The 10316-nt window shown below is 51.3% G+C and overlaps 4 non-coding genes across 4 annotated transcripts; all 4 read left to right on the top strand.

The window, feature by feature from the left end:
- The first annotated feature begins 702 nt into the window (after nt 1-702).
- Nucleotides 703-775, top strand: TRNAK-CUU (transfer RNA lysine (anticodon CUU)). The gene has a single exon. It is a non-coding gene; the product is annotated as a tRNA-Lys (tRNA).
- A 1515-nt stretch (nt 776-2290) lies between these two features.
- Nucleotides 2291-2363, top strand: TRNAK-UUU (transfer RNA lysine (anticodon UUU)). Its single transcript has one exon. It is a non-coding gene; the product is annotated as a tRNA-Lys (tRNA).
- Nucleotides 2364-7184: 4821 nt separating this feature from the next.
- Nucleotides 7185-7257, top strand: TRNAR-CCU (transfer RNA arginine (anticodon CCU)). Its single transcript has one exon. It is a non-coding gene; the product is annotated as a tRNA-Arg (tRNA).
- Nucleotides 7258-9626: 2369 nt separating this feature from the next.
- TRNAK-CUU (transfer RNA lysine (anticodon CUU)) lies at nt 9627-9699 on the top strand. Its single transcript has one exon. It is a non-coding gene; the product is annotated as a tRNA-Lys (tRNA).
- Nucleotides 9700-10316: the final 617 nt, after the last annotated feature.

Below are 10316 nucleotides of genomic sequence, written 5' to 3' on the forward strand. Positions count from 1 at the left end.
CTACAAGGTCACATAGGTTTGGGGTCCATTCGTGGTTCGCATTCCACTTTTGGAGTATATGGTTTGTGTTGCCCCTATCCGTATGTTTCCCCATTGCATCCTATTGTAACTATACATTGTTTGCACTGTTTTCTAAGACTATACTGCATATTTTTGCTATTGTGTATATATATCTTGTGTATATTTCCTGTCCTCTCACTGAGGGTACACTCTAAGATACTTTGGCATATTGTCATAAAAATAAAGTACCTTTATTTTTAGTATAACTGTGTATTGTGTTTCCTTATGATATTGTGCATATGACACTAAGTGGTACTGTAGTAGCTTCACACGTCTCCTAGTTCAGCCTAAGCTGCTCTGCTAAGCTACCATTATCTATCAGCCTAAGCTGCTAGACACCCTATACACTAATAAGGGATAACTGGGCCTGGTGCAAGGTGCAAGTACCCCTTGGTACTCACTACAAGCCAGTCCAGCCTCCTACACAGGTTGAGAGGACAGATGCATGTACGTACCAGAGTGAGCTCCAGAGAGACTGATGGGGACATAAGACTGTGGTAGAGCGAGAGATTGAGAAAGAGAAAGGTGCCTGTGTCGAGTCAGCAGCAGAGAAAATGAAACAAAGGAGCCTCCTGGGATAACCACACACTACTTCCTCACAAAGAACACACAGAGGCTGTGTGATATGCCATAGGCACAGCAGCCTGACTAGCTCAGTCGGTAGAGCATGAGACTCTTAATCTCAGGGTTGTGGGTTCGAGCCCCACGTTGGGCGTGATGCTTTTTAAAGGCTTCTCCATTTTCAGGTTTAACATTAACTCTCACCTTTTTCAGATATTTTGCTGAGGCTTTAAACTACACACACACACACATCCTGCAGTTTGCCTCACGATTCCCACAGGACTCCACACAACGCAGCACTTCCCGCCCTGGAAGGCGCCGCTGGGAGCGGTCCTAGGCCAAGCCTTTCCTGCGCCCTTTCCTAGCCTGAGCCGCCCGTGCTTACAGCGAGCTCGGAGTCCACTGCGCTCCGTCCTGTCCCCCCCATCCTTTCAAAAAGAGGATTTTAAGGTCTCATCCCCACTGGTGTTATGATTAAAGTAGGTATGAAAACTACTTTATGTTGGCAGCGGTATTTGATCACAGGACTGGGGAAGATACTGCTCTTGAATGTGGCCCTGGAGGCTGACTGCCACATCTCGAAACAGGGAGAGTTCACACTGTTCTCTACTGGACATTTAAGTATGTGCCCAGAGACAGGTTGAGAGGACAGATGCATGTATGTACCAGAGTGAGCTCCAGAGAGACTGATGGGGACATAAGACTGGGGTAGAGCGGGAGATGTAGAAAGAGAAAGGTGCCTGTGTCGAGTCAGCAGCAGAGAAAATTAAACAAAGGGGCCTCCTGGGATAACCACACACTACTTCCTTACAAACAACACACAGAGGGTGTGTGAAATGAGATAGGCACAGCAGCCCGGCTAGCTCAGTGGGTAGAGCATGAGACTCTTAATCTCAGGGTTGTTGGATCGAGCCCCACGTTGGGCGTGATGCTTTTTAAAGGCTTCTCCATTTTCGGGTTGAACATTAACTCTCACCTTTTTCAGATATGTTGCTGAGGCTTAAAACTACACACACACACATCCTGCAGTTTGCTTCACGATTCCCACAGGACTCCACACAACGCAGCACTTCCCGCCCTGGGTGGCGCCGCTGGGAGCGGTCCTAGGCCGAGCCTTTCCTGCGCCCTTTCCTAGCCTGAGCCGCCCGTGCTTACAGCGAGCTCGGAGTCCGCTCCGGTCCGTCCTGTCCCCCCCCCCATCCTTTCAAAAAGAGGAGTTTAAAGTCTCATCCCCGCTGGTGTTATGATTAAAGTAGGAATGAAAACTACTTTATGTCAGCATCGGGATTTGACCACGGGACTGGGGAAGATACTGCTTTTGAATGTGGTGCCTTACACCGCTCGGCCATTCCGGCAGCCTGCGGAACACAGCTCTGGAGGCTGACTGCCACCTCGCGACACAGGGAGAGTTCACACTTTTCTCTACTGGACATTTAAGTATGTGCCCAGAGACAGGTTGAGAGGACAGATGCATGTATGTACCAGAGTGAGCTCCAGAGAGACTGATGGGGACATAAGACTGGGGTAGAGCGAGAGACGGAGAAAGAGAAAGGTGCCTGTGTCGAGTCAGCAGCAAAGACAATGAAACAAAGGGGCCTCCTGGGATAACCACACACTACTTCCTCACAAAGAACACACAGAGGGTGTGTGAAATAACATAGGCACGTCAGCCCGGCTAGCTCAGTCGGTAGAGCATGAGACTTTTAATCTCAGGGTCGTGGGTTCGAGCCCCACGTTGGGTGTGATGCTTTTTAAAGGCTTCTCCATTTTCGGGTTTAACATTAACTCTCACCTTTTTCAGATATTTCGCTGAGACTTAAAACTACACACACACACACATCCTGCAGTTTGCCTCACGATTCCCACAGGACTCCACACAACGCAGCACTTCCCGCCCTGGGAGGCGCCGCTGGGAGTGTTCCTAGGCCGAGCCTTTCCTGCGCCCTTTCCTAGCCTGGGCCGCCCGTGCTTACAGCGAGCTCGGAGTCCGCTCCGGTCCGTCCTGTCCCCCCCCCATCCTTTCAAAAAGAGGAGTTTAAGGTCTCATCCCCCCTGGTGTTATGATTAAAGTAGGTATGAAAACTACTTAATGTCAGCAGTGGGATTTGACCACAGGACTGGGGAAGATACTGCCCTTGAATGTGGCGCCTTACACCGCTCAGCCATTCCGGCAGCCTCCGGAACACGGCTCTGGAGGCTGACTGCCACCTTGCGACACAGGGAGAGTTCACACTGTTCTCTACTGGACATTTAAGTATATGCCAAGAGACAGGTTGAGAGGACAGATGCATGTATGTACCACAGTGAGCTCCAGAGAGACTGATGGGGACATAAGACTGGAGTAGAGCGAGAGATGGAGAAAGAGAAAGGTGCCTGGGTCGAGTCAGCAGCAGAGAAAATGAAACAAAGGGGCCTCCTGGGATAACCACACACTACACACTACTTCCTCACAAAGAACACACAGAGGGTGTGTGAAATGATATAGGTACAGCAGCCCGCCTAGCTCAGTCGGTAGAGCATGAGACTCTTAATCTCAGTGTCGTGGGTTCGAGCCCCACGTTGGGTGTGATGCTTTTCAAAGGCTTCTCCATTTTCAGGTTTAACATAAACTCTCACCTTTTTCAGATATTTCGCTGAGGCTTAAAACTACACACACACACATCCTGCAGTTTGCTTCACGATTCCCACAGGACTCCACACAACGCAGCACTTCCCGCCCTGGGTGGCGCCGCTGGGAGCGGTCCTAGGCCGAGCCTTTCCTGCGCCCTTTCGTAGCCTGAGCTGCCCGTTCTTACAGCGAGCTCGGAGTCCGCTCCGGTCCGTCCTGCCCCCCCCCCCATCCTTTCAAAAAGAGGAGTTTAAAGTCTCATCCCCGCTGGTGTTATGATTAAAGTAGGTATGAAAACTACTTTATGTCAGCAGCGGGATTTGACCACAGGACTGGGGAAGATATTGCTCTTGAATGTGGCGCCTTACACCGCTCGGCCATTCCGGCAGCCTCCGGAGCACGGCTCTGGAGGCTGACTGCCACCTCGCGAAACAGGGAGAGTTCACACTGTTCTCTACTGGACATTTAAGCATGTGCCCAGAGACAGGTTGATGCATGTATGTACCTGAGTGAGCTCCCGAAAGACTGATGTGGACATAAGACTGGGGTAGAGCGAGAGACGGAGAAAGAGAAAGGTGCCTGTGTCGAGTCAGCAGCAAAGACAATGAAACAAAGGGGCCTCCTGGGATAACCACACACTACTTTCTCACAAAGAACACACAGAGGGTTTGTAAAATGACATAAGCACAGCAGGCTGGCTAACTCAGTCGGTAGAGCATGAGACTCTTAATCTCAGGGTCGTGGGTTCGAACCCCACGTTGGGCGTGATGCTTTTTAAAGGCTTCTACATTTTTGGGTTTAACATTAACTCTCACCTTTTTCAGATATTTTGCTGCGGCTTAAAACTACACACACACACAGATCCTGCAGTTTGCCTCACGATTCCCACAGGACTCCACACAACGCAGCACTTCCCGCCCTGGGAGGCGCCGCCGGGAGCGGTCCTAGGCCAAGCCTTTCCTGCGCCCTTTCCTAGCCAGAGCCGCCCGTGCTTACAGCGAGCTCGGAGTCCGCTCCGCTCCGTCCTGTCCCCCCCCATCCTTTCAAAAAGAGGATTTTAAGGTCTCATCCCCGCTGGTGTTATGATTAAAGTAGGTATGAAAACGACTTTATGTTGGCAGCGGTATTTGATCACAGGACTGGGGAAGATACTGTTCTTGAATGTGGCGCCTCACACCGCTCGGCCATTCCGGCAGCCTCCGAAACACCGCTCTGGAGGCTGACTGCCACCTCGCGAAACAGGGAGAGTTCACACTGTTCTCTACTGGACATTTAAGTATGTGCCCAGAGTCAGGTTGAGAGGACAGATGCATGTATGTACCAAAGTGAGCTCCAGAGAGACTGATGGGGACATAAGACTGGGATAGAGCGAGAGATGGAGAAATAGAAAGGTGCCTGGGTCGAGTCAGCAGCAGAGAAAATGAAACAAAGGGGCCTCCTGGGATAATCACACACTACTTCCTCACAAAGAACACACAGAGGGTGTGTGAAATGATATAGGTACAGCAGCCCGCCTAGCTCAGTCGGTAGAGCATGAGACTCTTAATCTCAGGGTTGTGGGTTCGAGCCCCATGCTGGGTGTGATGCTTTTTAAAGGCTTCTCCATTTTCGGGTTTAACATAAACTCTCACCTTTTTCAGCTATTTTGCTGAGGCTTAAAACTACACACACACACACACATCCTGCAGTTTGCCTCACGATTCCCACAGGACTCCACACAACTCAGCACTTCCCGCCCTGGGAGGCGCCGCTGGGAGCGGTCCTATGCGAGCCTTTCCTGCGCCCTTTCCTAGCCTGAGCCACCCGTGCTTACAGCGAGCTCGGAGTCCGCTCCGGTCCGTCCTGTCCCCACCCATCCTTTCAAAAAGAGGAGATTAAAGTCTCATCCCCGCTGGTGTTATGATTAAAGTAGGTATGAAAACTACTTTATGTCAGCAGCAGGATTTGATCACAGGACTGGGGAAGATACTGCTCTTGAATGTGGCGCCTCACACCGCTCGGCCATTCCGGCAGCCTCCAAAACACCGCTCTGGAGACTGACTGCCACCTCGCGAAACAGGGAGAGTTCACACTGTTCTCTACTGGACATTTAAGTATGTGCCCACAGTCAGGTTGAGAGGACATATGCATGTATGTACCAAAGTGAGCTCCAGAGAGACTGATGGGGACATAAGACTGGAATAGAGCGAGAGATGGAGAAATAGAAAGGTGCCTGGGTCGAGTCAGCAGCAGAGAAAATGAAACAAAGGGCCCTCCTGGGATAACCACACACTACTTCCTCACAAAGAACACACAGAGGGTGTGTGAAATGATATAGGCACAGGAGCCCGCCTAGCTCAGTCGGTAGAGCATGAGACTCTTAATTTCAGGGTTGTGGGTTTGAGCCCCATGTGGGTGTGATGCTTTTTAAAGGCTTCTCCATTTTCGGGTTTAACATAAACTCTCACCTTTTTCAGATATTTTGCTGAGGCTTAAAACTACACACACACACACACATGCTGCAGTTTGGCTCACGATTCCCACCGGACTCCACACAACTCAGCGCTTCCCGCCCTGGGAGGCGCCGCTGGGAGCGGTCCTATGCGAGCCTTTCCTGCGCCCTTTCCTAGCCTGAGCCACCCGTGCTTACAGCGAGCTCGGAGTCCGCTCCGGTCCGTCCTGTCCCCACCCATCCTTTCAAAAAGAGGAGATTAAAGTCTCATCCCCGCTGGTGTTATGATTAAAGTAGGTATGAAAACTACTTTATGTCAGCAGCAGGATTTGATCACAGGACTGGGGAAGATACTGCTCTTGAATGTGGTGCCTTACACCGCTCGGCCATTCCGGCGACCTGTGGAACATGGCTCTGAAGGCTGACTGCCACCTCGCGACACAGGGAGAGTTCACACTGTTCTCTACTGGACATTTAAGTATGTGCCCAGAGACAGGTTGAGAGGACAGATGCATGTATGTACCAGAGTGAGCTCCAGAGAGACTGATGGGGACATAAGACTGTGGTAGAGCGAGAGATGGAGAAAGAGAAAGGTGCCTGTGTCGAGTCAGCAGCAAAGAAAATGAAACAAAGGGGCCTCCTGGGATAACTACACACTACTTCCTCACAAAGAACACACAGAGGGTGTGTGAAATGATATAGGCACGTCAGCCCGGCTAGCTCAGTCGGTAGAGCATGAGACTCTTAATCTCAGGGTCGTGGGTTTGAGCCCCACGTTGGGTGTGATGCTTTTTAAAGGCTTCTCCATTTTCGGGTTGAACATTAACTCTCACCTTTTTCAGATATTTTTCTGAGGCTTAAAACTACACACACACACATCCTGCAGTTTGCCTCACGATTCCCACAGGACTCCACACAACGCAGCACTTCCCGCCCTCGGAGGCGCCGCTGGGAGCGGTCCTATGCCAAGCCTTTCCGGCGCCCTTTCCTAGCCTGAGCTGCCCGTGCTTACAGCGAGCTCGGAGTCCGCTCCGCTCCGTCCTGTCCCCCCCCATCCTTTCAAAAAGAGGATTTTAAGGTCTCATCCCCGCTGGTGTTATGATTAAAGTAGGTATGAACACTACTTTATGTTGGCAGCGGTATTTGATCACAGGACTGGGGAAGATACTGCTCTTGAATGTGGCACCTCACACCACTCGGCCATTCCGGCAACTTGCGAAACATGGTTCTGGAGGCTGACTGCTACCTCGCGAAACAGGGAGAGTTCCCACTGTTCTCTACTGGACATTTAAGTATGTGCCCAGAGACAGGTTGAGAGGACAGATGCATGTATGTACCAGAGTGAGCTCCAGAGAGACTGAAGGGGACATAAGACTGGGGTAGAGCGAGAGATCGAGAAAGAGAAAGGTGCCTGTGTCGAGTCAGCAGCAGAGAAAATGAAACAAAGGGGCCTCCTGGGATAACCACACACTACTTCCTCACAAAGAACACACAGAGGGTGTGTGAAATGACATAGGCACAGCAGCCTGACTAGCTTTGTCGGTAGAGCATGAGATTCCTAATCTCAGGGGCGTGGGTTTGAGCCCCATGTTGGGCGTGATGCTTTTTAAAGGCTTCTCCATTTTCGGGTTTAACATTAACTCTCACCTTTTTCAGATATTTTGCTGAGGCTTAAAACTACACACAAACACACACACATCCTGCAGTTTGCCTCACGATTCCCACAGGACTCCACACAACGCAGCACTTCCCGCCCTCGGAGGCGCCGCTGTGATCGGTCCTATGCCGAGCCTTTCCTGCGCCCTTTCCTAGCCTGAGCTGCCCGTGCTTACAGCGAGCTCGGAGTCTGCTCCGGTCCGTCCTTCCACCCCATCCTTTCAAAAAGAGGAGTTTAAAGTCTCATCCCCGCTGGTGTTATGATTAAAGTAGGTATGAAGACTACTTTATGTCAGCAGCAGGATTTGACCACGGGACTGGGGAAGATACTGCTTTTGAATGTGGCGCCTTACACCGCTCGGCCATTCAGGCAGCCTCCGGAACACAGCTCTGGAGGATGACTGCCACCTCGCGAAACAGTGAGAGTTCTCACTGTTCTCTACTGGACATTTAAGTATGTGCCCAGAGACAGGTTGAGAGGACAGATGCATGTATGTACCAGAGTGAGCTCCAGAGAGACTGAAGGGGACATAAGTCTGGGGTAGAGCGAGAGATGGAGAAAGAGAAAGGTGCCTGGGTCGAGTCAGCAGCAGAGAAAATGAAACAAAGGGGCCTCCTGGGATAACCACACACTACTTCCTCACAAAGAACACACAGAGGGTGTGTGAAATGACATAGGCACAGCAGCCCGGCTAGCTCAGTCGGTAGAGCATGAGATTCTTAATCTCAGGGTTGAGGGTTCGAGACCCATGTAGGGCATGATGCTTTTTAAAGGCTTCTCCCTTTTTGGGTTTAACATTAAATCTCACCTTTTTCAGATATTTCGCTGAGGCTTAAAAATACACAAACACACATCCTGCAGTTTGCCTCACGATTCCCCCAGGACTCCACACAACAAAGCACTTCCCGCCTGGGAGGCGCCGCTGGGAGCGGTCCTAGGCCGAGCCTGTCCTGCGCCCTTTCCTAGCCTGAGCCGCCCGTGCTTACAGCGAGCTCGGAGTCCGCTCCGGTCCGTCCTGTCCCCCCCCATCCTTTCAAAAAGAGGAGTTTAAGGTCTCATCCCCACTGGTGTTATGAATAAAGTAGGTATGAAAACTACTTTATGTCAGCAGCGGGATTTGACCACGGGACTGGGGAAGATACTGCTCTTGAATGTGGCACCTTACACCGCTCGGCCATTACGGCAGCCTGCGGAACACGTCTCTGGAGGCTGACTGCCACCTCGCGACACAGGGAGAGTTCACACTGTTCTCTACTGGACATTTAAGTATGTGCCCAGAGACAGGTTGAGAGGACAGATGCATGTATGTACCAGAGTGAGCTCCAGAGAGACTGATGGGGACATAAGACTGTGGTAGAGCGAGAGATGGAGAAAGAGAAAGGTGCCTGTGTCGAGTCAGCAGCAAAGAAAATGAAAAAAAGGGGCCTCCTGGGATAACCACACACTAATTCCTCACAAAGCACACACAGAGGGTGTGTGAAATGACATAAACACAGCAGCCCGGCTAGCTCAGTCGGTAGCGCATGAGACTCTTAATCTCAGGGTCGTGGGTTCAAGCCCCACGTTGGGCGTGATGCTTTTTAAAGGCTTCTCCATTTTAGGGTTTAACATTAACTCCCACCTTTTTCAGATATTTCGCTGAGGCTTAAAACTACACACACACACACATCCTGCAGTTTACTTCACGATTCCCACAGGACTCCACACAACGCAGCACTTCCCACCCTGGGAGGCGCCGCTTGGAGCGGTCCTAGGCCGAGCCTTTCCTGTGCCCTTTTCTAGCCTGAGCCGCCCGTGCTTACAGCGAGCTCGGAGTCCGCTCCGGTCCGTCCTGTCTCCCCCCCATCCTTTCAAAAAGAGAAGTTTATGGTCTTAACCCCGCCGGTGTTATGATTAAAGTGGGTATGAAAACTACTTTATGTCGGCAGCGGGAATTGATCACGGGACTGGGGAAGATACTGCTCTTGAATGTGGCGCCTTACACTGCTCGGAAATTCCGGCAGCCTCCCGAACACGGCTCTGGAGGCTGACTGCCACCTCGCGAAACAGGGAGAGTTCACACTGTTCTCTACTGGACATTCAAGTATGTGCCCAGAGACAGGTTGAGAGGACAGATGCATGTATGTACCAGAGTGAGCTCCAGAGAGACTGATGGGGACATAAGACTGGGGTAGAGCGAGAGATGGAGAAAGGTGCCTGTGTCGAGTCAGCAGCAGAGAAAATGAAACAAAGGGGCCTCTTGGGATAACCACACACTACTTCCTCCAAAAGAACACACAGAGGTTGTGTGAAATACCACAGGCACAGCAGCCCGGCTAGCTCAGTTGGTAGAGCATGAGACTCTTAATCTCAGGGTCGTGGGTTCGAGCCCCACGTTGGGCGTGATGCTTTTTAAAGGCTTCTCCATTTTCAGGTTTAACATTAACTCTCACCTTTTTCAGATATTTCGCTGAGGCTTAAAACGACACACACACACACATCCTGCCGTTTGCCTCACGATTCCCACAGGACTCCACACAACGCAGCACTTCCAGCCCTGGGAGGCGCTGCTGGGAGCGGTCCTAGGCCCAGCCTTTCCTGCGCCCTTTCCTAGCCTGAGCCGCCCGTGCTTACAGCGAGCTCGGAGTCTGCTCCGGTCCGTCCTGTCCCCCCCCCATCCTTTCAAAAAGAGGAGTTAAAGGTCTCATCCCCGCTGGTGTTATGATTAAAGTAGGTATGAAAACTACTTTATGTCAGCAGCGGGATTTGATCACGGGACTGGGGACGATACAGCTCTAGAATGTGGCAGCTTACACCGCTCGGCCATTCCGGCAGCCTGCGGAACACTGCTCTGGAGGCTGACTGCCAACTCGCAAAACAGGGAGAGTTCACACTGTTCTCTACAGTACATTTAGGTATGTGCCCAGAGACAGGTTGAGAGGACAGATGCATGTATTTACCAGAGTGAGCTCCAGAGAGACTGATGGGGACATAAGACTGGAGTAGAGCGAGAGATGGAG

Source organism: Pleurodeles waltl, chromosome 6 (assembly GCF_031143425.1).
Source record: "Pleurodeles waltl isolate 20211129_DDA chromosome 6, aPleWal1.hap1.20221129, whole genome shotgun sequence".
Classification (NCBI taxonomy): Eukaryota; Metazoa; Chordata; class Amphibia; order Caudata; family Salamandridae; genus Pleurodeles; species Pleurodeles waltl.